Source organism: Oryctolagus cuniculus, chromosome 2, assembly GCF_964237555.1.
Source record: "Oryctolagus cuniculus chromosome 2, mOryCun1.1, whole genome shotgun sequence".
Classification (NCBI taxonomy): Eukaryota; Metazoa; Chordata; class Mammalia; order Lagomorpha; family Leporidae; genus Oryctolagus; species Oryctolagus cuniculus.
The window spans coordinates 9,352,547-9,373,137 of NC_091433.1; positions in this window are offsets into that span (position 1 = coordinate 9,352,547).

Genomic DNA, 20,591 nt, shown 5'->3' on the forward strand with positions numbered 1-20,591 from the left:
TTTTCAGTCAGGCAAAATGAATACACTCTGGAGATCTGCTGTGCAACATTGTACCTCTAGTCAACAAACGTGGTTTGAACACTTCATTTGCTGAAAGGACAGAGCTAATGCTAAGTGTTCTTACCACAATAATAAAAAAAAATGGCTACATGAGGAGTTGAAATGTGAGTTTAGACACACAGTTCAGAAATGTTATCAATGAGCTGGCTATGAGAAGACATGAAAGTTTATTCAAAGAGTAATAAGACCATAGATAATTTAGAGATCAATAAGTGCAAATAATAAAAGTACCTTTTTTTTTTTGTAATGAAAATGTGAGTCTCTTTATTTTTAAGCTCAATTGACCATGTTATAATCTGCATTTTTTTAACTTTTATTTAATGAATATAAATTTCCAAAGTACGGCTTATGGATTACAATGGCTTCCCCCCATAACGTCCCTCCCACCCACAACCCTCCCCTTTCCCACTCCCTCTCCCCTTCCATTCACATGAGGATTCATTTTCGATTCTCTTTATATACAGAAGATCAGTTTAGCATACATTAAGTAAAGATTTCAACAGTTTCAACAGTTTGCTCCCACACAGAAACATAAAGTGAAAAATAATAGATGATTTTTAAATGATTAAATCAGATCAGACCTATTGTCATGTTTAATGCCAGTGAGAGTCAAGTTGGGAATTGATAATTTCTTCTTCTTCTTTTTTTTTTTTTTTTTTTTTTTACAGAATATCAGTTTAGTATACATTAAGTAAAGATTTCAACAGTTTGCACCCCCATAGAAACTCAAAGTGAAATATACTGTTTGAGTACTCGTTATAGCATGAAGTCTCAATGTACGGCACATTAAGGACAGAGATCCTACATGAGGAGTAAGTGTACAGTGACTCCTGTTGTTGACTTTACAAATTGACACTCCTGTTTATGGCATCAGTAATCTCCCTATGCACCAGTCATGAGTTTCCAAGGCTATGGAAGCCCCTTGAGTTCTCCAACTCTTATCTTGTTTAGACAAAGTCATAGTCAAAGTGGAGGTTCTCTCCTCCCTTCAGAGAAAGGTACCTCCTTCTTTGAAGACCTGTTCTTTCCACTGGGATCTCACTCACAGAGATCTTTCATTTAGGTGTTTTTGTTGTTGTTGTTGGTTTTTTTTTTTTTTTTTTTTTTTTTTTTTTTTTTTTTTTTTGCCTGAGTGTCTTGGCTTTCCATGCCTGAAATACTCTCATGGGCTTTTCAGCCAGATCCAAATGCCTTTAGGGATGATTCTGAGGCCAGAATGCTATTTAGGACATCTGCCATTCTATGAGTCTGCTGGGTATCTCGCTTCCCATGTTGGATCACTCTCCCCTTTATTTATTCTATCGGTTAGTATTAGCAGGTACTAGACTTGTTTATGTGCTCCCTTTGACTCTTAGTCCTTTCATTATGATCAATTGTGAACTGAAATTGATCACTTGGACTAGTGAGATGGCATTGGTACATGCCACCTTGATGGGATTGAATTGGAATCCCCTGGTATGTTTCTAACTCTACCATTTGGGGCAAGTCAGCTTGAGCATGTCCCAAATTATACATCTCTTCCCTCTCTTATTCCCACACTTATGTTTAACAGGGATCACATTTCAGTTAAATTTCAACACTTAAGAATAACTGTGTATTAATTACAGAATTAAACCAGTCATATTAAGTAGAACAGACAAAAAAAAAATAGTAAGAGGGATAATGTATTAAGTTGTTCATTAACAGTCAGGGCTATGCTGATCAAGTCACCGTTTCTCATAGTGTCCATTTCACTTCAGGAGGTTTCCTTTTTGGTGTTCAGTCAGTTGTCACCAATCAGGGAGAACATATGGTATTTGTCCCTTTGGGACTGGCTTATTTCGCTCAGCATGATGTGTTCCAGATTCCTCCATTTTGTTGCAAATGACTGGATTTCGTTGTTTCTTACTGCGGTATAGTATTCTAAAGATAATTTCTTTATCCAGTCTACCGTTGATGGGCATTTAGGTTGGTTCCAGGTCCTGGCTATTGTGAATTGTGCTGCAATAAACATTAGGGTGCAGACCGCTTTTTTGTTTGCCAATTTAAACTCCTTTGGGTAAATTCCAAGGAGTGGGATGGCTGGGTGGAACGGTAGGGCTATATTCAGGTTTCTGAGGAATCTCCAGACTGACTTCCATAGTGGCTTGACCAGTTTGCATTCCCACCAACAGTGGGTTAGTGTCCCTTTTTCCCCACATCCTCGCCAGCATCTGTTGTTGGTAGATTTCTGTATGTGAGCCATTCTAACCCGGTGAGGTGAAACCTCATTATGCTTTTGATTTGCATTTCCCTGATTGCTAGTGACCTTGAACATTTTTTCATGTGCCTGTTGGCCATTTGGATTTCCTCTTTTGAAAAATGTCTATTGAGGTCCTTGGCCCATCTCTTAAGTGGGTTGTTGGTTTTGTTGTTGTGGAGTTTCTTGATCTCTTTGTAGATTCTGGTTATTAACCCTTTATCTGTTGCATAGTTTGCAAATATTTTTTCCCATTCTGTCGGTTGTCTCTTCACTCTCCTGACTGTTTCTTTTGCAGTACAGAAACTTCTCAATTTGATGCAATCCCAATAGTTGATTTTGGCTTTGACTGCCTGTGCCTCCCGGGTCTTTTCCAGAAATTCTTTACCTGTGCCAATATCTTGAAGGGTTTCTCCAATGTTCTCTAATAAGTTGATGGTGTCAGGTCGTAGATTTAGGTCTTTAATCCATGTTGAGTGGATTTTTGTGTAAGGTGTAAGGTAGGGGTCTTGCTTCATGCTTCTGCATGTGGAAATCCAGTTTTCCCAGCACCATTTATTGAATAGACTGTCCTTGCTCCAGGAATTGGTTTTAGATCCTTGATCAAATATAAGTTGGCTGTAGATGTTTGGGTTGATTTCTGGTGTTTCAATTCTGTTCCATTGGTCTATCCATCTGTTTCTGTACCAGTACCATGCTGTTTTGATTACAACTGCCCTGTAGTATGTCCTGAAATCTGGTATTGTGATGCCTCCAGCTTTGTTTTTGTTGTACAAGATTGCTTTAGCTATTCGAGGTCTCTTGTGCCTCCATATGAATTTCAGCATCATTTTTTTCTAGATCTGAGAAGAATGTCTTTGGTATCTTGATTGGGATTGCATTGAATCTATAAATTGCTTTTGGGAGAATGGACATTTTGATGATGTTGATTCTTCCAATCCATGAGCATGGAAGATTTTTCCATTTCTTGGTATCCTCTTCTATTTCTTTCTTTAAGATTTTGTAATTTTCATTGTAGAGATCTTTAATTTCCTTGGTTAAGTTTATTCCAAGGTATTTGATTGTTTTTATAGCTATTGTGAATGGGATTGATCTTAGAAGTTCTTTCTCAGCCATGGCATTGTCTGTGTATACAAAGGCTGTTGATTTTTGTGCATTGATTTTATACCCTGCTACTTTGCCAAACTCTTCTATGAGTTCCAATAGTCTCTTAGTAGAGTATTTGGGTTCCCTAAATAAAGAATCATATCATCTGCAAAGAGGGATAGTTTGAGTTCTTCCTTCCCAATTTGTATCCTTTAATTTCTTTTTCTTGCCTAATAGCTCTGGCTAAAACGTCCAGAATTATATTGAATAGCAGTGGTGAGAGTGGGCATCCCTGTCTGGCACCAGATCTCAGTGGAAATGCTTCCAGCTTTTCCCCATTCAATAGGATGTTGGCGTGGGTTTTTCATAGATTGCTTTGATTGTATTGAGGAATGTTCCTTCCAAACCCAGTTTGCTTAGAGTTTTCATCATGAACGGGTGTTGTATTTTATCAAATGCTTTCTTGGTGTCTATTGAGATAATCATATGGTTTTTCTTCTGCAGTCTGTTAATGTGGTGTATCACATTGATTGTTTTGCGCACATTAAACCATCCCTGCATACCAGGGATAAATCCCACTTGGTCTGGGTGGATGATTTTCCTGATGTGTTGTTGAATTCTATTGGCGAGAATTTTATTGAGGATTTTTGTGTCTATGTTCATCAGGGATATTGGTCTATAATTTTCTTTCAGTGCTGCATCTTTCTCTGGCTTAGGGATTAAGGTGATGCTGGCTTCATAGAAAGAATTTGGGAGGATTCCATCTTTTTCGATTGTTCTGAATAGTTTGAGAATAAATGGAATTAGTTCTCCTTTAAATGTCTGGTAGAATTCAGCAGTGAATCCATCTGGTCCTGGGCTTTTCTTTGTTGGGAGGGCCTTGATTACTGTTTCAATTTCTGTCTCAGTTATGGGTCTATTTAGGTTTTCAATGTCTTCCTGGTTCAATTTAGGTAGGTTGCATATGTCCAGGAATCTATCCATTTCTGATAGATTTTCTTGTTGCTGGCACACAAGTCCTTGTAGTAATTTCTGATGATTCTTTTTATTTCTGTGGTGTCTGTTGTTACATTTCCTTTTTCATCTCTGATTTTATTGATTTTGGTCTTTTCTCTTCTTTTTTTAGTTAGTTGGGCCAATGTGGTGTCAATTTTGTTTATTTTTTCAAAAAACCAGCTCCTTGTTTGGCTGATTTTTTGTAATGTTTTTTTGGATTCAATCCTGTTGATTTCTTCTCTGATTTTAATTATTTCTCTTCTCCTACTAGATTTGGGTCTGGTTTGCTGTAGGTTTTCTAGATCCTTGAGGTGAATTGAAAGCTCATCTATTTGGTGCCTTTCCAATTTCTTGATGTAGGCACCTATTGATATAAACTTTCCTCTTAACACTGCTTTTGCTGCGTCCCATAAGTTTTGGTATGTGGTGCTGTTATCCTCATTTACTTCCAGAAAATTTTTGATTTCTCTTTTAATTTCTTCTATGAACCATTGTTCATTCAGGAGCATGTTGTTCAATCTCCATGTGTTTGTGTATGCTCTAGGGATTCCCGAGTTGCTAATTTCCAACTTCATTCCTTTATGGTCTGAGAAGCTGCATGGTATGATTCTAATTCTTTTGAATTTGCTGAGACTTGCTTTATGGCCTAATATGTGGTCAATCCTAGAGAAGGTTCCATGTACTGCTGAGAAGAATGAAAAATCTTTAGCTGTAGGATTAAAAGTTCTGTATATATCTGTTAGATCCATTTGGGCAATAGTGTTGATTAAATCTACTGTATCCTTGTTGACTTCTGTCCTGTTGGTCTGTCTATTTCTGAGAGTGGAGTATTGAAGTCCCCCAGTACTATTGTATTGGGGTCTAAGTCTCCCTTTAAGTCCCTTAACAAATCTTTTAGATAAACCGGTGCCTGTAGTTAGGTGCATATATATTAATAATTGTTATATCTTCTTGTTGTATTGATCCCTTAATCATTATATGTGTCCCTCTTTGTCTCTCTTAACAGTTTCTGTGGTAAAGTTTATGTTGTCCGATATTAAGATGGCTACGCCTGCTCTTTTTTCATTTCTGTTGGCATGGTATATCTTTTTCCAGCCTTTCACTTTCAGGCTATATACATCTTTGTTGGAAAGATGTGTTTCTTGTAAGCAGCAAATAGATGGGTTTTGTTCCTGAACCTAATCAGCCAATCTGTGTCTTTTAACTGGACAGTTCAGGCCATTAACGTTCAATGTGACTAATGATAAGTGGTAACTTTGCCCTGCCATTTGCCAAAGATAAGTTCTAATATATGCTTTGAATTCCCTGTGATCTTTTGCTGTGAGGTTTCCTTCCTTTACCTTCTTTCATATTGATGACCGTGTTTCTGTGTGTAACACATCTTCAAGCATCTTTTGCAGGGCTGGATGAGTGGCGACAAATTCTTTCAATTTCTGTTTGCAATGAAAAGTCTTTATTTCACCTTCATTCACAAATGATAGCTTTGCAGGATATAATATTCTGGGCTGACAGTTTTTTCTCTTAGTACCTGGGCTATATCTCGCCATTCCCTCCTAGCTTGTAGAGTTTCTGATGAGAAGTCAGCTGTGAGTCTGATTGGAGATCCTCTGAGAGTAATCTGACGTTGCTCTCTTGCACATTTCAGGATCTTTTCTTTATGTTTCACTGTGGAGAGTTTAATTACAACGTGTCGTGGTGAGGATCTCTTTTGGTCGTGTTTATTAGGGGTTCTGTGAGCTTCCTGTACTAGGATTTCTCTGTCCTTCTCCAAACCTGGGAAATTTTCTGCTAATATCTCACTAAAAAGGCCTTCTAATCCTTTCTCCCTCTCCATGCCTTCAGGAACTCCTAGAACCCGGATGTTGGGTTTTTTGATAGTATCCTGCAGATTCCTGACAATATGTTTTAGATTTCTAATTTCCTCTTCTTTTCTTTGGTCTGACTGTATCCTTTCCTGTTCTCTGTCTTCTAAGTCCGATATTCTCTCTTCTGCTTCACCCATTCTGTTTGTAAGGCTCTCTATTGTGTTTTTCATTTGATCTATTGAATTCTTCACTTCAGTCACTATCCCAGTTTCCTGTTGTACTAGTTGTTTCGTTTCATTTTGATTCCTCCTTAATATTTCATTTTCACGAGAGAGATTTTCTATCTTATCCATTAAGGATTTCTGTAGTTCAAGAATTTGTTTTTGAGAACTTCTTAATGTTCTTATCAATTTTTTGAGATCTGCGTCTTGCATTTCTTCTATCTCATCATCTTCATAATCTTGAATTGGGGTGTCTTTTTCATTTGGGGGCATCATGGTGACTTCCTTGTTTTTATTACCTCGGTTTTTGCATTTGTTATTTGGCATATTGGAGATATTTGGTTTCTTCACTGTGGTGCTTTTTCTTGTTATACTATGACTCTAGATTAAGTGGACTGTCTGTTTTTGATGGAGCCTTAGCGGCTTGAGATGGGTGTGGCCTGAGAGCTCTGTTTGGTGTGCCAAAGGTGACACTCCCAGGTTAGGCGTGGTAGATGTCTCTCTCTCTCTTTCTTTCTTTTTTTTTTGATTCAGAAGGGAAGTAATTCCTCACAGCTGAACGAAGTTGGAGGTAGTTAGCAGGCAAATGATATACAGGAGCCAGAGATCGGAAGCTCTTTCCCAAGGACCACACAGGGAATCTGTTCAGCCCTCAGAGTGGGCTCAAATTCTCCTTCAGTCTCCCACTGGGTTGCCAAAGTTACGGAATTGTAGCGTCTCTGGAGAGTACTCACGTGAATTCCGTGAGTTCTCTCCCCTACTGTCTCTTTTTTCACAGTCTTAGTTCAGTAGCACCACAAATTTACTAGGTCCTAATCTCCTGTTAATTCGCCCCCCCAGAGTCAGGTTTTTCTGCCAGGCTCAGGGCCGGTGCAGACCTGAGGTCACTCTGCTTATGACGTATGTCCAAGATGGCGCTTGCTCTTTGTCTTGCTCACTCTTGAGAGGTCAGCGGAGAGAGAGAAACCCGTGTCCGTACCAGTCACCTTTTTTTTCCCTCTCTCTCTCTCTTCCAGTTAGCCTGGTGAACTCCCCACCCCCCCCCCGCCCCGGGGTCGTTCCCTCTAGTCTCCTCTCTCTGCTTGCCTGCCGGTGTCTCGGGCTATTGAGGTTCGGCTCACCTCGCGTTCCAGCGCTGGTGTGTTGAGTCTGCCGCTGGTTTCCCGAACTGTGGGCTCCCACGCTCTCCAAAGTACCTTTTATTAAATAGTATCAAATGTTATTATGCCTATTGTACAAATTATAAAACAAAAGAATGCCTAAAGAGGTTAAATATTTTGTTCCTGGTTAGTTAGTAAGAGACTACATTATATTTACTTCCATGAATTTTTCATAAAACAGGTGATTATTTTTGCCATAACAATTGCAAAATCAATGGGAACAATGCCACAGAAACAGAAAACACCCAAATCTCATGTTAATCAGACATCAGCTAAATCCTCCTGTCCTCTTTCAAATGTCATTATATTACCCTGATAATGTAATACCATCCCCAAGATTTCTGCAAGACCCAAGTGTGATGTTTGCTGATTGCTCATGATAGGTATCCCATCCTGTGATGTTCTCCATCCTTGCCTGGTATGCCTCAGCCATGGAATACTTTCTTTGCCTAGATTTCCCCAAAAACACCACTCAGAGAGCATTAACAAGAGAGGAGAATTTTATATCAGATTTGGATGTAACAGCAGACCTGAGTTCCAAAAAGTGAAGAGCACAATACATAACTGAATATAAATATGAAATAGTCCTGCTATGTGAAAGCTCATCACAAATAGCCCTAAACACGCACTTTTTTATAGCTTGGGTTTAATTCTCATCTTAATATTTCTCTCCACCACTACCCCTCTTTCCCAGTTGGACACCTCTTAAACTCCAAGATTTCTCTATAACACTGATGCAATGGTTTAATGATGTTTGATTCACTCTAGTACAGTTTGACTAGGTCCCTCAATGTGTCTATTAAGTTGGACTGTTACATAGGAGAGGTTGCTTTTGTCACTGTGGGAGATATACTGCAATCAACTTTGATGCCATGAGTCTGTTATCTGCTGCATCCTCTGTCATTGGATTTGCCTTATTCCTTCATCATTTACCTTTTTTATCGTATATAAATACATTTTTAACTTTTATTTAATAAATATAAATTTGCAAAGGATAGCTTTTGGATTACAGTGGCTTTTTCCCTACCATAACCTCCCACCCACAACCCTATCATCTCCTGCTCCCTCTTCCATTCCATTCACATCAAGATTCATTTTCAATTATCTTTATATACAGAAGATCGATTTAGTATATATTAAGTACAGATTTCATCAGTTTGAACCCACACAGAAACACAAAGTGTAAAGCACTGTTTGAGTACTAGTTATAGCATTACTTCACATTATACAACACATTAAGGACAGAGATCCTACATGAAAAGTAAGTATACAGTGACTCCTGTTGTTGACTTAACAATTTAACACTCTTGTTTATGGCATCAGTAATCTCCCTAAGCTCTAGTCATGAGTTGCCAAGGCTATGGAAGCCTTTTGAGTTCACCAACTCTGATCTTATTTCGACAAGGCCATAGTCAAAGTGGAAGTTCTCTCCTCCCTTCAGAGAAAGGTACCTCCTTCTTTGATGGCCCTGTTCTTTCTACTAGGATCTCACTCACAGAGATCTTTCATTTTGGTCCTCTTTTTTTTTTTTTCCAGAGTGTCTTGGTTTTCCATGCCTAGTATACTCTCATGGGCTCTTCAGCCAGATCCGAATGCCTGAAGGGCTGATTCTGAGGCCAGAGTGCTGTTTAGGACATCTGCCATTCTATGAGTCTGCTGTGTATCTCGCTTCCCATGTTGGATCGTTCTCTCCTTTTTAATTCTATCAGTTAGTTTTAGCAGACACTAGTCTTGTTTATGTTATCCCTTTGACTCTTAATCCTATCATTATGATTAACTGTGAACTGAAACTGATCACTTTGACTAGCAAGATGGCATTGGTACATGCCACCTTGATGGGATTGAATTGGAATCTCCTGGTACGTTTCTAACTCTACCATTTGGGGCAAGTCAGCTTGAGCATGTCCCAAATTGTACATCTCCTCCCTCTCTTATTCCCACTCTTACATTTAACAAGGATAACTTTTCAGTTAAATTTCAACACCTACGAATAATTGTGTTAATTAAAGAGTTCAACAAATAGTATTAAATAGAAGAAAAAAATGCTAAAAAGGATAAAGTATTAAGTTGTTCATCAACAGTCAGGACAAGGGCTGATCAAGTGACTGTTTCTCATAGTGTCCATTTCACTTCAACAGGTTTCCTTTTAGGTGCTCGGTTAGTTGTCACCAATCAGGGAGAACATATGATATTTGTCCCCTTGGGACTGGCTTATTTCACTCAACTTGATGTTTATAAATATATAAATAAATGTATTTTGGAGGAAAATTAAAAATCAGCCCTTTACTCATCTGTTGAGGATGTGTTTCTGTTATTCCTTCTGTTCCTTCCACAGAGCTGAGCTTGGATGTCTGTGGTCAAAGCTAAGATCCTATTACTCATTTAGTCAGTATCAAAATGAACTTATCAAAGTTACACAACTTCCTTGTGAAGTGCAGCACTGCTTAATCAATGTGATTGGGGCGGAGCCAAGATGGCAGAATAGTGAGGGCGCGCACCAATAGTCCGGGAAAATTTAAGTTTAATAAAAGCGGAGTTATGGTAGCCTCAGAAAAAGGATCAGCAAAAAATTGCAGGGGAAACTCTTCTGGAGCTATTTGCTGTGACTCAAAGGACCTACTGGGAGAGCAGGGTTGCCCACCATGCTAAAGCCGAACCGCGGGAGCCGCAGAGTCTGAGCGCCAGTTCGGGAAGGGGAGTCTATGTGACAAAGAAACCAGCGGGGAGAGGAGAGACGCCCAGGGCTCGGAGTCCACACATCGGCACTGGAAGCGGAGGTGAGCTTAGTAACCGGAGACACTGGCGGGGAAACGGCAGACAGAATTTTAGAGGGACGCGGGTTTTGAAGTGGGAAAGTCCAACAGACTACAGGAGAGAAGGAAACATAAATAAATAAAAAGGTGGGGGCATACTGGTACAGACAAGTTCCACTCTCTGACAACCTTGCAAAGGCAAGCAAGAGACAAAGAGCTGGGATATACATATTAAAAGGGGAGAGTTAAGACTACAATTCAGTAGCCTAGGCAACCCAGTGGGAGTCCGCAGGACTCTTTGGGTAGAAGCCAGCGAAGCTAAATACCATCCATTCTGCTCAGCCTTGCAGTATTACTTAACTCCTGAACAAAAAATAAAATAAAATAAAATAAAATAAATAAATGAATAAATAAATAAATAAATAAATAAAGAGAGATTTACCACGCATAACCTGAGGGTGTCACCTTTGCACACCTGTAACCCTGAAGAACCAAGCAGAGCTCTCAGGCCACACCCATCTCAAGCCTCCAAGGCTCCTCCATCAGCGGGCAGTACACTTAACACGGACATAGTATAATAAAAAAAAAATACTCACACTGAGGGAAACAGAATTAACCATGCCAAGCAATAAACACAGAAATCGAGGGAACAAGATCAACGATGACATTATGATGCCTCCAAATAAACAAAACACCCCAAGCCAAGATTATGAAGATGATGAGATAGAAGAAATGCAAGATACGGATTTCAAAAAATTTATTATAAGAACAATTAGAAGTTTTCAAAAGCAAATCCTTGAACTACAAAAATCCTTATTGGAAAGGATTGAGAATCTCTCTCATGAAAATGAAATTTTAAGGAAGAATCAAAATGAAATGCAGAAACTAGTAGAGCAGGAAAGTGTGATAGTGAAGAGAAATCAAAATGAAATGAACAGCTCAATAGATCAAATGACAAACACATTAGAGAGCTTTAAAAACAGAATGGGTGAAGTAGAAGAGAGAATATCAGACTTAGAAGACAGAGAACAGGAAAGGATACAGTCAAACCAAAGAAAAGAAGAGGAAATTAGAAATCTAAAAAATATTGTTGGGAATCTACAGGATACTATTAAAAAAACCAACATTCGGGTTCTAGGAGTTCCTGAAGGCATGGAGAGAGAGAAAGGATTAGAAGGCCTTTTTAGTGAGATACTAGCAGAAAATGTCCCAGGTTTGGAGAAGGACAGAGACATCCTAGTACAGGAAGCTCATAGAACCCCCAGTAACATGACCAAAAGAGATCCTCACCACGACACGTTGTAATTAAACTCACCACAGTGAAACATAAAGAAAAGATCCTGAAATGTGCAAGAGAGAAACGTCAGATTACTCTCAGAGGATCTCCAATCAGACTCACAGCAGACTTCTCATCAGAAACCCTACAAGCTAGGAGGGAATGGCGAGATATAGCCCAGGTACTAAGAGAGAACAACTGTCAGCCCAGAATATTATATCCTGCAAAGCTATCATTTGTGAATGAAGGTGAAATAAAGACCTTTCATAGCAAACAGAAATTGAAAGACTTTGTGGCCACTCGTCCGGCCCTGCAAAAGATACTTAAATATGTGCTACACTCAGAAACACAGAAACACGGCCATCAATATGAAAGAAGGGAAAGGAAAAACACCTACCAGCAAAAGAGCATGGGAAGCTCAAAGCATATACTAGAAAATATTTCCGGGAAAATGGCAGGGCAAAGTCACTACATATCAATAGTCACATTAAACGTGAATGGCCTGAACTGTCCAGTTAAAAGACACAGACTGGCTGACTGGCTTAAGGAACAACACCAAACTATTTGTTGCCTACAAGAAACACATCTCTCTAACAAAGATGCATGCAGTCTGAAAGTGAAAGGTTGGAAAAAGATATTCCATGCCAAAAAAAAACAAAAAAAAGCAGGTGTAGCCATATTAATATCAGACAAAATAAACTTTAATACAAAAACTGTTAAGAGAGACAAAGAGGGACACTATATAATGATGAAGGGTTCAATTCAACAGGAAGATGTAACTATTATAAATGTATATGCACCTAATTACAGGGCACCGGTCTATTTAAAAGATATGTTAAGGGACTTAAAGGGAGACTTAGATTCCAATACAATAGTACTGGGGGACTTCAATACTCCACTCTCAGAAATAGATAGATCATCCAGACAGAAGGTCAACAAGGAAACAGCATATTTAATCAACACTATTGCCCAAATGGATCTAACAGATATCTACAGAACTTTCAATCCTACATCCAAAAACTTTACATTCTTCTCAGCAGTGCATGGAACCTTCTCTAGGATTGATCACATACTAGGCCATAAAGCAAGTCTCAGCAAATGTAAAAGAATTAGAATCATACCATGCAGCTTCTCAGACCACAGTGGAATGAAGCTGGAAATTAGCAACTCAGGAAACCCCAGGAAGTATACAAACACATGGAGACTGAACAACATGCTCCTGAATGAACACTGGGTCATTCAAGAAATCAAAAGAGAAATCAGAAACTTTCTGGAAGTAAATGAGGATAACAACACAACATATCAAAACTTATGGGATATGGCAAAAGCAGTATTGAGAGGCAAGTTTATATCAATAGGTGCCTATATCAAGAAATTGGAAAGGCGCCAAATAGATGAGCTTTCAGCGCATCTCAAGGACCTGGAAAATTTGCAGCAAACCAGACCCAAATCTAGTAGGAGAAGAGAAATAATTAAAATCAGAGAAGAAATCAACAGGATTGAATCCAAAAAAAACATTACAAAAAATCAGCCAAGCGAAGAGCTGGTTTTTTGAAAAAATAAACAAAATTGACACCACATTGGCCCAACTAACTAAAAAAAGAAGAGAAAAGACCAAAATCAATAAAATCAGAGATGAAAAAGGAAATGTAACAACAGACACCACAGAAATAAAAAGAATCATCAGAAATTACTACAAGGACTTGTGTGCCAGCAACAAGAAAATCTATCAGAAATGGATAGATTCCTGGACATATGCAACCTACCTAAATTGAACCAGGAAGACATTGAAAACCTAAATAGACCCATAACTGAGACAGAAATTGAAACAGTAATCAAGGCCCTCCCAACAAAGAAAAGCCCAGGACCAGATGGATTCACTGCTGAATTCTACCAGACATTTAAAGGAGAACTAATTCCATTTATTCTCAAACTATTCAGAACAATCGAAAAAGATGGAATCCTCCCAAATTCTTTCTATGAAGCCAGCATCACCTTAATCCCTAAGCCAGAGAAAGATGCAGCACTGAAAGAAAATTATAGACCAATATCCCTGATGAACATAGACACAAAAATCCTCAATAAAATTCTCGCCAATAGAATTCAACAACACATCAGGAAAATCATCCACCCAGACCAAGTGGGATTTATCCCTGGTATGCAGGGATGGTTTAATGTGCGCAAAACAATCAATGTGATACACCACATTAACAGACTGCAGAAGAAAAACCATATGATTATCTCAATAGACACCAAGAAAGCATTTGATAAAATACAACACCCGTTCATGATGAAAACTCTAAGCAAACTGGGTTTGGAAGGAACATTCCTCAATACAATCAAAGCAATCTATGAAAAACCCACGCCAACATCCTATTGAATGGGGAAAAGCTGGAAGCATTTCCACTGAGATCTGGTGCCAGACAGGGATGCCCACTCTCACCACTGCTATTCAATATAATTCTGGACGTTTTAGCCAGAGCTATTAGGCAAGAAAAAGAAATTAAAGGATACAAATTGGGAAGGAAGAACTCAAACTATCCCTCTTTGCAGATGATATGATTCTTTATTTAGGGAACCCAAATACTCTACTAAGAGACTATTGGAACTCATAGAAGAGTTTGGCAAAGTAGCAGGGTATAAAATCAATGCACAAAAATCAACAGCCTTTGTATACACAGACAATGCCATGGCTGAGAAAGAACTTCTAAGATCAATCCCATTCACAATAGCTATAAAAACAATCAAATACCTTGGAATAAACTTAACCAAGGAAATTAAAGATCTCTACAATGAAAATTACAAAATCTTAAAGAAAGAAATAGAAGAGGATACCAAGAAATGGAAAAATCTTCCATGCTCATGGATTGGAAGAATCAACATCATCAAAATGTCCATTCTCCCAAAAGCAATTTATAGATTCAATGCAATCCCAATCAAGATACCAAAGACATTCTTCTCAGATCTAGAAAAAAATGATGCTGAAATTCATATGGAGGCACAAGAGACCTCGAATAGCTAAAGCAATCTTGTACAACAAAAACAAAGCTGGAGGCATCACAATACCAGATTTCAGGACATACTACAGGGCAGTTGTAATCAAAACAGCATGGTACTGGTACAGAAACAGATGGATAGACCAATGGAACAGAATTGAAACACCAGAAATCAACCCAAACATCTACAGCCAACTTTTGATCAAGGATCTAAAACCAATTCCTGGAGCAAGGACAGTCTATTCAATAAATGGTGCTGGGAAAACTGGATTTCCACATGCAGAAGCATGAAGCAAGACCCCTACCTTACACCTTACACAAAAATCCACTCAACATGGATTAAAGACCTAAATCTACGACCTGACACCATCAACTTATTAGAGAACATTGGAGAAACCCTTCAAGATATTGGCACAGGCAAAGAATTTCTGGAAAAGACCCGGGAGGCACAGGCAGTCAAAGCCAAAATCAACTATTGGGATTGCATCAAATTGAGAAGTTTCTGTACTGCAAAAGAAACAGTCAGGAGAGTGAAGAGACAACCGACAGAATGGGAAAAAATATTTGCAAACTATGCAACAGATAAAGGGTTAATAACCAGAATCTACAAAGAGATCAAGAAACTCCACAAAAACAAAACCAACAACCCACTTAAGAGATGGGCCAAGGACCTCAATAGACATTTTTCAAAAGAGGAAATCCAAATGGCCAACAGGCACATGAAAAAATGTTCAAGGTCACTAGCAATCAGGGAAATGCAAATCAAAAGCACAATGAGGTTTCACCTCACCGGGTTAGAATGGCTCACATACAGAAATCTAGCAACAACAGATGCTGGCGAGGATGTGGGAAAAAAGGGACACTAACCCACTGTTGGTGGGAATGCAAACTGGTCAAGCCACTATGGAAGTCAGTCTGGAGATTCCTCAGAAACCTGAATATAGCCCTACCGTTCCACCCAGCCATCCCACTCCTTGGAATTTACCCAAAGGAATTTAAATTGGCAAACAAAAAAGCGGTCTGCACCCTAATGTTTATTGCAGCACAATTCACAGTAGCCAAGACCTGGAACCAACCTAAATGCCCATCAACGGTAGACTGGATAAAGAAATTATCTTTAGAATACTATACCGCAGTAAGAAACAACGAAATCCAGTCATTTGCAACAAAATGGAGGAATCTGGAACACATCATGCTGAGCGAAATAAGCCAGTCCCAAAGGGACAAATACCATATGTTCTCCCTGATTGGTGACAACTGACTGAACACCAAAAAGGAAACCTCCTGAAGTGAAATGGACACTATGAGAAACGGTGACTTGATCAGCATAGCCCTGACTGTTAATGAACAACTTAATACATTATCCCTCTTAGTATTTTTTTTTGTCTGTTCTACTTAATATGACTGGTTTAATTCTGTAATTAATACACAGTTATTCTTAAGTGTTGAAATTTAACTGAAATGTGATCCCTGTTAAACATAAGTGTGGGAATAAGAGAGGGAAGAGATGTATAATTTGGGACATGCTCAAGCTGACTTGCCCCAAATGGTAGAGTTAGAAACATTCCAGGGAACTCCAATTCAATTCCATCAAGGTGGCATGTACCAATGCCATCTCACTAGTCCAAGTGATCAATTTCAGTTCACAATTGATCATAATGAAAGGACTAAGAGTCAAAGGGAGCACATAAACAAGTCTAGTACCTGCTAATACTAACCGATAGAATAAATAAAGGGGAGAGTGATCCAACATGGGAAGCAAGATACTCAGCAGACTCATAGAATGGTGGATGTCCTAAACAGCACTCTGGCCTCAGAATCAGCCCTAAAGGCATTTGGATCTGGCTGAAAAGCCCATGAAAGTATTTCAGGCATGGAAAGCCAAGACACTCAGGCAAAACAAAACAAAACAAACAAACAAAAAAAAAAAAACAAAACCTAAATGAAAGATCTCTGTGAGTGAGATCCCAGTGGAAAGAACAGGTCTTCAAAGAAGGAGGTACCTTTCTCTGAAGGGAGGAGAGAACCTCCACTTTGAATATGACCTTGTCTAAACAAGATAAGAGTTGGAGAACTCAAAGGGCTTCCATAGCCTTGGAAACTCATGACTGGAGCATGGGGAGATTACTCATGCCATAAACAAGAGTGTCAATTTGTAAAGTCAACAACAGGAGTCACTGTGCACTTACTCCTCATGTAGAATCTCTGTCCTTAGCGTGCTGTACATTGAGACTTAATGCTATAACGAGTACTCAAACAGTATATTTTCACTCTGTGTTTCTATGGGGGTGCAAACTGTTGAAATCTTTACTTAATGTATACTAAACTGATCTTCTGTAAAAAAAAAAAAAAAGAAGAAGAAGAAGAAATTATCAATTCCCAACTTGACTCTCACTGGCATTAAACATGACAATATGTCTGATCTGATTTCAGCATCATTTAAAAAATCATCTATTATTTTTCACTTTATATTTCTGTGTGGGAGCAAACTTTGAAATCTTTATTTAATGTATGCTAAACTGATCTTCTGTATATAAAGAGAATCGAAAATGAATCTTGATGTGAATGAAAGGGGAGAGGGAGTGGGAGAGGGGAGGGTTGTGGGTGGGAGGGACGGTATGGGGGGGAAGCCATTGTAATCCATAAGCTGTACTTTGGAAATTTATATTCATTAAATAAAAGTTAAAAAAAAATCAATGTGATTGACCTGCAGAGTTCTGTATGTCAGGTTTGGAAATGTCTATCCTTTGATGTTATGCTCTTCTGGGTAGGATAAGCTGTGTGATTACATTTATGAAGTCCTATGTGTAAGCACATGTCAGTCTGTATGCTATTCACCTGCACCTTTGGCCTTTGCACTGCCTCACTCATTCTACAGTTAGACATCAGGTAAGTCCTTCTTATGGACAGCTATAATTTTCCCACTTCTGAAATCAATAATTTCCATAATCCAGACATTGATCACAGAGGCTGAATCCTTGCTGTCATGTCTTAACACCTTGACTCCAAATCTATACAGTTTGGGACAAGTTTAGTGTTTAATGTTAGTGTCATCTCTGCAAAATAAACACATTTCCTGAATAGGTTTATCAGGAAGATCTATTTTGAAGCATGCTCAGATGCTTGTAAATGCTAACAAGCTATTCAATAGAAGTTGTAATCCCTCTGGTATAATAAAACATGGACTTGTAGTCTGTTATTTCAAGTCTATTTATATCTTCAAATTCTACACTGTTACTTACAAAAGAAAACACTTTGCACAGAAGGTAAAGTGTAGGCAGCTGACAACATTGGTCTTATCATTCATAAGCTATGTGATCTTGGAAAGTGGACCAATCGTGCAGAGTGTCAATCTCTACACCAATAAAGTGTTCTCTCTTATAAACATACCTATTTTCCGGGTGTTAATTTCTCACATAATAAAAATAATGATAAGTAGTAAAATATAGCAAAAGACAAAAATAAGCATTATCTTCTTTTAGAAGGTTGCATTCTGGCTAGCAAGCTCTTAAACATATAACTTCTGAAGTTCAACACATCTAAAGCGGAATTCATTTATTTTTGCCTTGCCAATATAATGTCCTCACCTTCTGCAAGTACTCTCAGTTTCCTAATACTGGAAATGCTGATGATGTTTTCCACTCTTCCCTCTCTTTCATGTCTTGCCAGTACCCAAGCACCATTGATTCCACTGATGAAAAGCTTTGAAATCCTCCTGCTCTCCGCTGCTATTCTTTTATTTAGATCTTAAAATTTTATTTTCTGGATGACTGCATCAGCTTCCTTTCTGGTCTTTGCAATTTCATTTTCTTCTCATTGTGTTATTCCATCTATCACTTAGTTACCAGAATGAGTATTTCCAAATTGAAATTTAATATGACTTTTTCCTGTGCTGAGGTGTACTAAACATGATTTCAGAACCAAAGTGCCTGGGGAAGATTCTGCAGTGTATTCTCTCAGAGTTCAGGGGAATTATCCCTCAGTTCCTCAGGTTCTTCATACAGTATGCATGAGCATGCGGCTCGCAGAGCCCTGACTTCAGGGAACATCAAATGGGCTAATGGCCCCAGATGTTGCCCTCTGAAATATGCCACTACATTACACTGAGGCCTGCAGGCTTCTTTTAGGAAATGACTGAAAACAGCAGGAAAACAACTGCAGTCCCTTCCCTGGAATTATAAGACTCGTTCGAGAGTTGTTTGGCCTGAAGACTTCCCATTGGCCTTGTGGAACTCCTCAGACAGCACTGCAATTATAAATGCTTCCATTCAGTATTTCTTTCTTCCTTTAATCCCTCATCAAGGTTAACCTGCACTGAGGTTCGACAGCTCTCCTGAACTCTCTGGCATCCCTCTCTATTTTCTCTCACAGATATTTTCCCGAAAAATATGGCATTTCTTACCTTGACTTAACTTTGCTTCTCAAAGGATCTGAATCAACATATATTACTTTTGAAATGAATGTGACAATGCTACCTACTTTATAGGAGGAACAGAAATAATATAGGTATAAATCACTTAAAAATTTATTGTGTCTATCTACCCTATAAACTTGTTTACTGCTTTTGTCATCATTATTAATCCCTAACTTACTCAACATAGCATATTCTATTGTTAGGAATCAATTTCTTATTTAGGATATATGATCTTGGGGCCAGCATTGTGGCATAATGAGTAAAGCTGCTGCCTGCGAAGGGTGCCAGCTTGAGTCTCGTCTGCTCCACTTCCAATCCAGCTCTCTGCTAGTGGCCTGGGAAAACAGAGGAAATGGCCCAAGAACTTGGGCCCCTGTCACCCAAGTGAGCCACCCAGAGGCAGCTCCTTGCTTCTGGCTTTGGCCTAGCTCAGCTCTGGCTGTTGCAGTCACTCAGGGAGTGAGCCAGCAGATGGAGAATCTGTCTGTTTCTCCTTCCCTCTCTGTAACTCTGACTTTTAGATAGATAAACAATTCTTTTTAAAGAGGATGCATGGGTGAAGCCGCCGCCTGCAGTGCCGGCATCCCATATGGGCACCACTTCAGGTCCCGGCTGCTCCACTTCTGATCCAGCTCTCTGCTATGGCCTAGGAAGGCAGTAGAAGATGTCCCGAGTCCTTGGGCCCCTGTACGCATGTGAGACCGGGATGAAACTCCAGGCTCCTGGTTTCGGATTGGCTCAGCTCTGGCCATTGCAGCCATTTAAGGAATGAACCAGCAGGTGGAAGACTTCTCTCTCTTTCTCTGCCTCTACCTCTCTGTAATTCTGCCTTTCAAATAAATAAATAAATAAATCTTTTTAAAAAAGATATGTGGGCCCTAGTAAAAATATTTATGTTTCTTCTAATGGTGAATACTAATACTTACCCATAAGGATTCAGCTCTGAAACTTTTTCTGCAATGACTTCTTTAACTCATGTCCTTCATGCTCCTAGAGCCCATGCACACCACCTGATCTCATGTTACCATTATTCTCATTATTGTGCCACTGATTATCTGTTGTACCTCCAGAACTCAAGTCCTTCAAGGACTTCACTTTAGTCATATATGGTTTTGTTCCCTGACAGGACTGCAAGATTAATCGAGTGCTATTAATTTATTTGGTGAGTAACTGGATGTTTCTGTGTATGTCACCTTCATTTGGTAGCAGTGTAGGAATAAAATAATCAACATGAACACTCATGCTAAAAGAACTGAGCTTCCTTTGCTTGAATAGAATCTGTAACCTTTAAAACTTCTTACATTTTTCAGTATCAACCTCCAACACAAAGACTAAAGATTTTGAAATCCAAGTTGAATAGCTGTCCTTGATTTTAGTGGGAAGGCACCACTAGTGAAAAATAGATGCTATTCTCCCATACATTACTTTGTCCTATGAGTTCCTTCAGGCTCTAGCAGGCTATAATTCTAAGCTAATGTTAAGAAGAATCTACTAAGAAATCAACATTATTCTTAGTTTCACATTTTGCCTTGTTCTTTCAACAAGGAATTTAATGGGGAAAGTCTTGAGAAAATAAGGCTAAAGCCATGTAGTTCCTTCACACCTA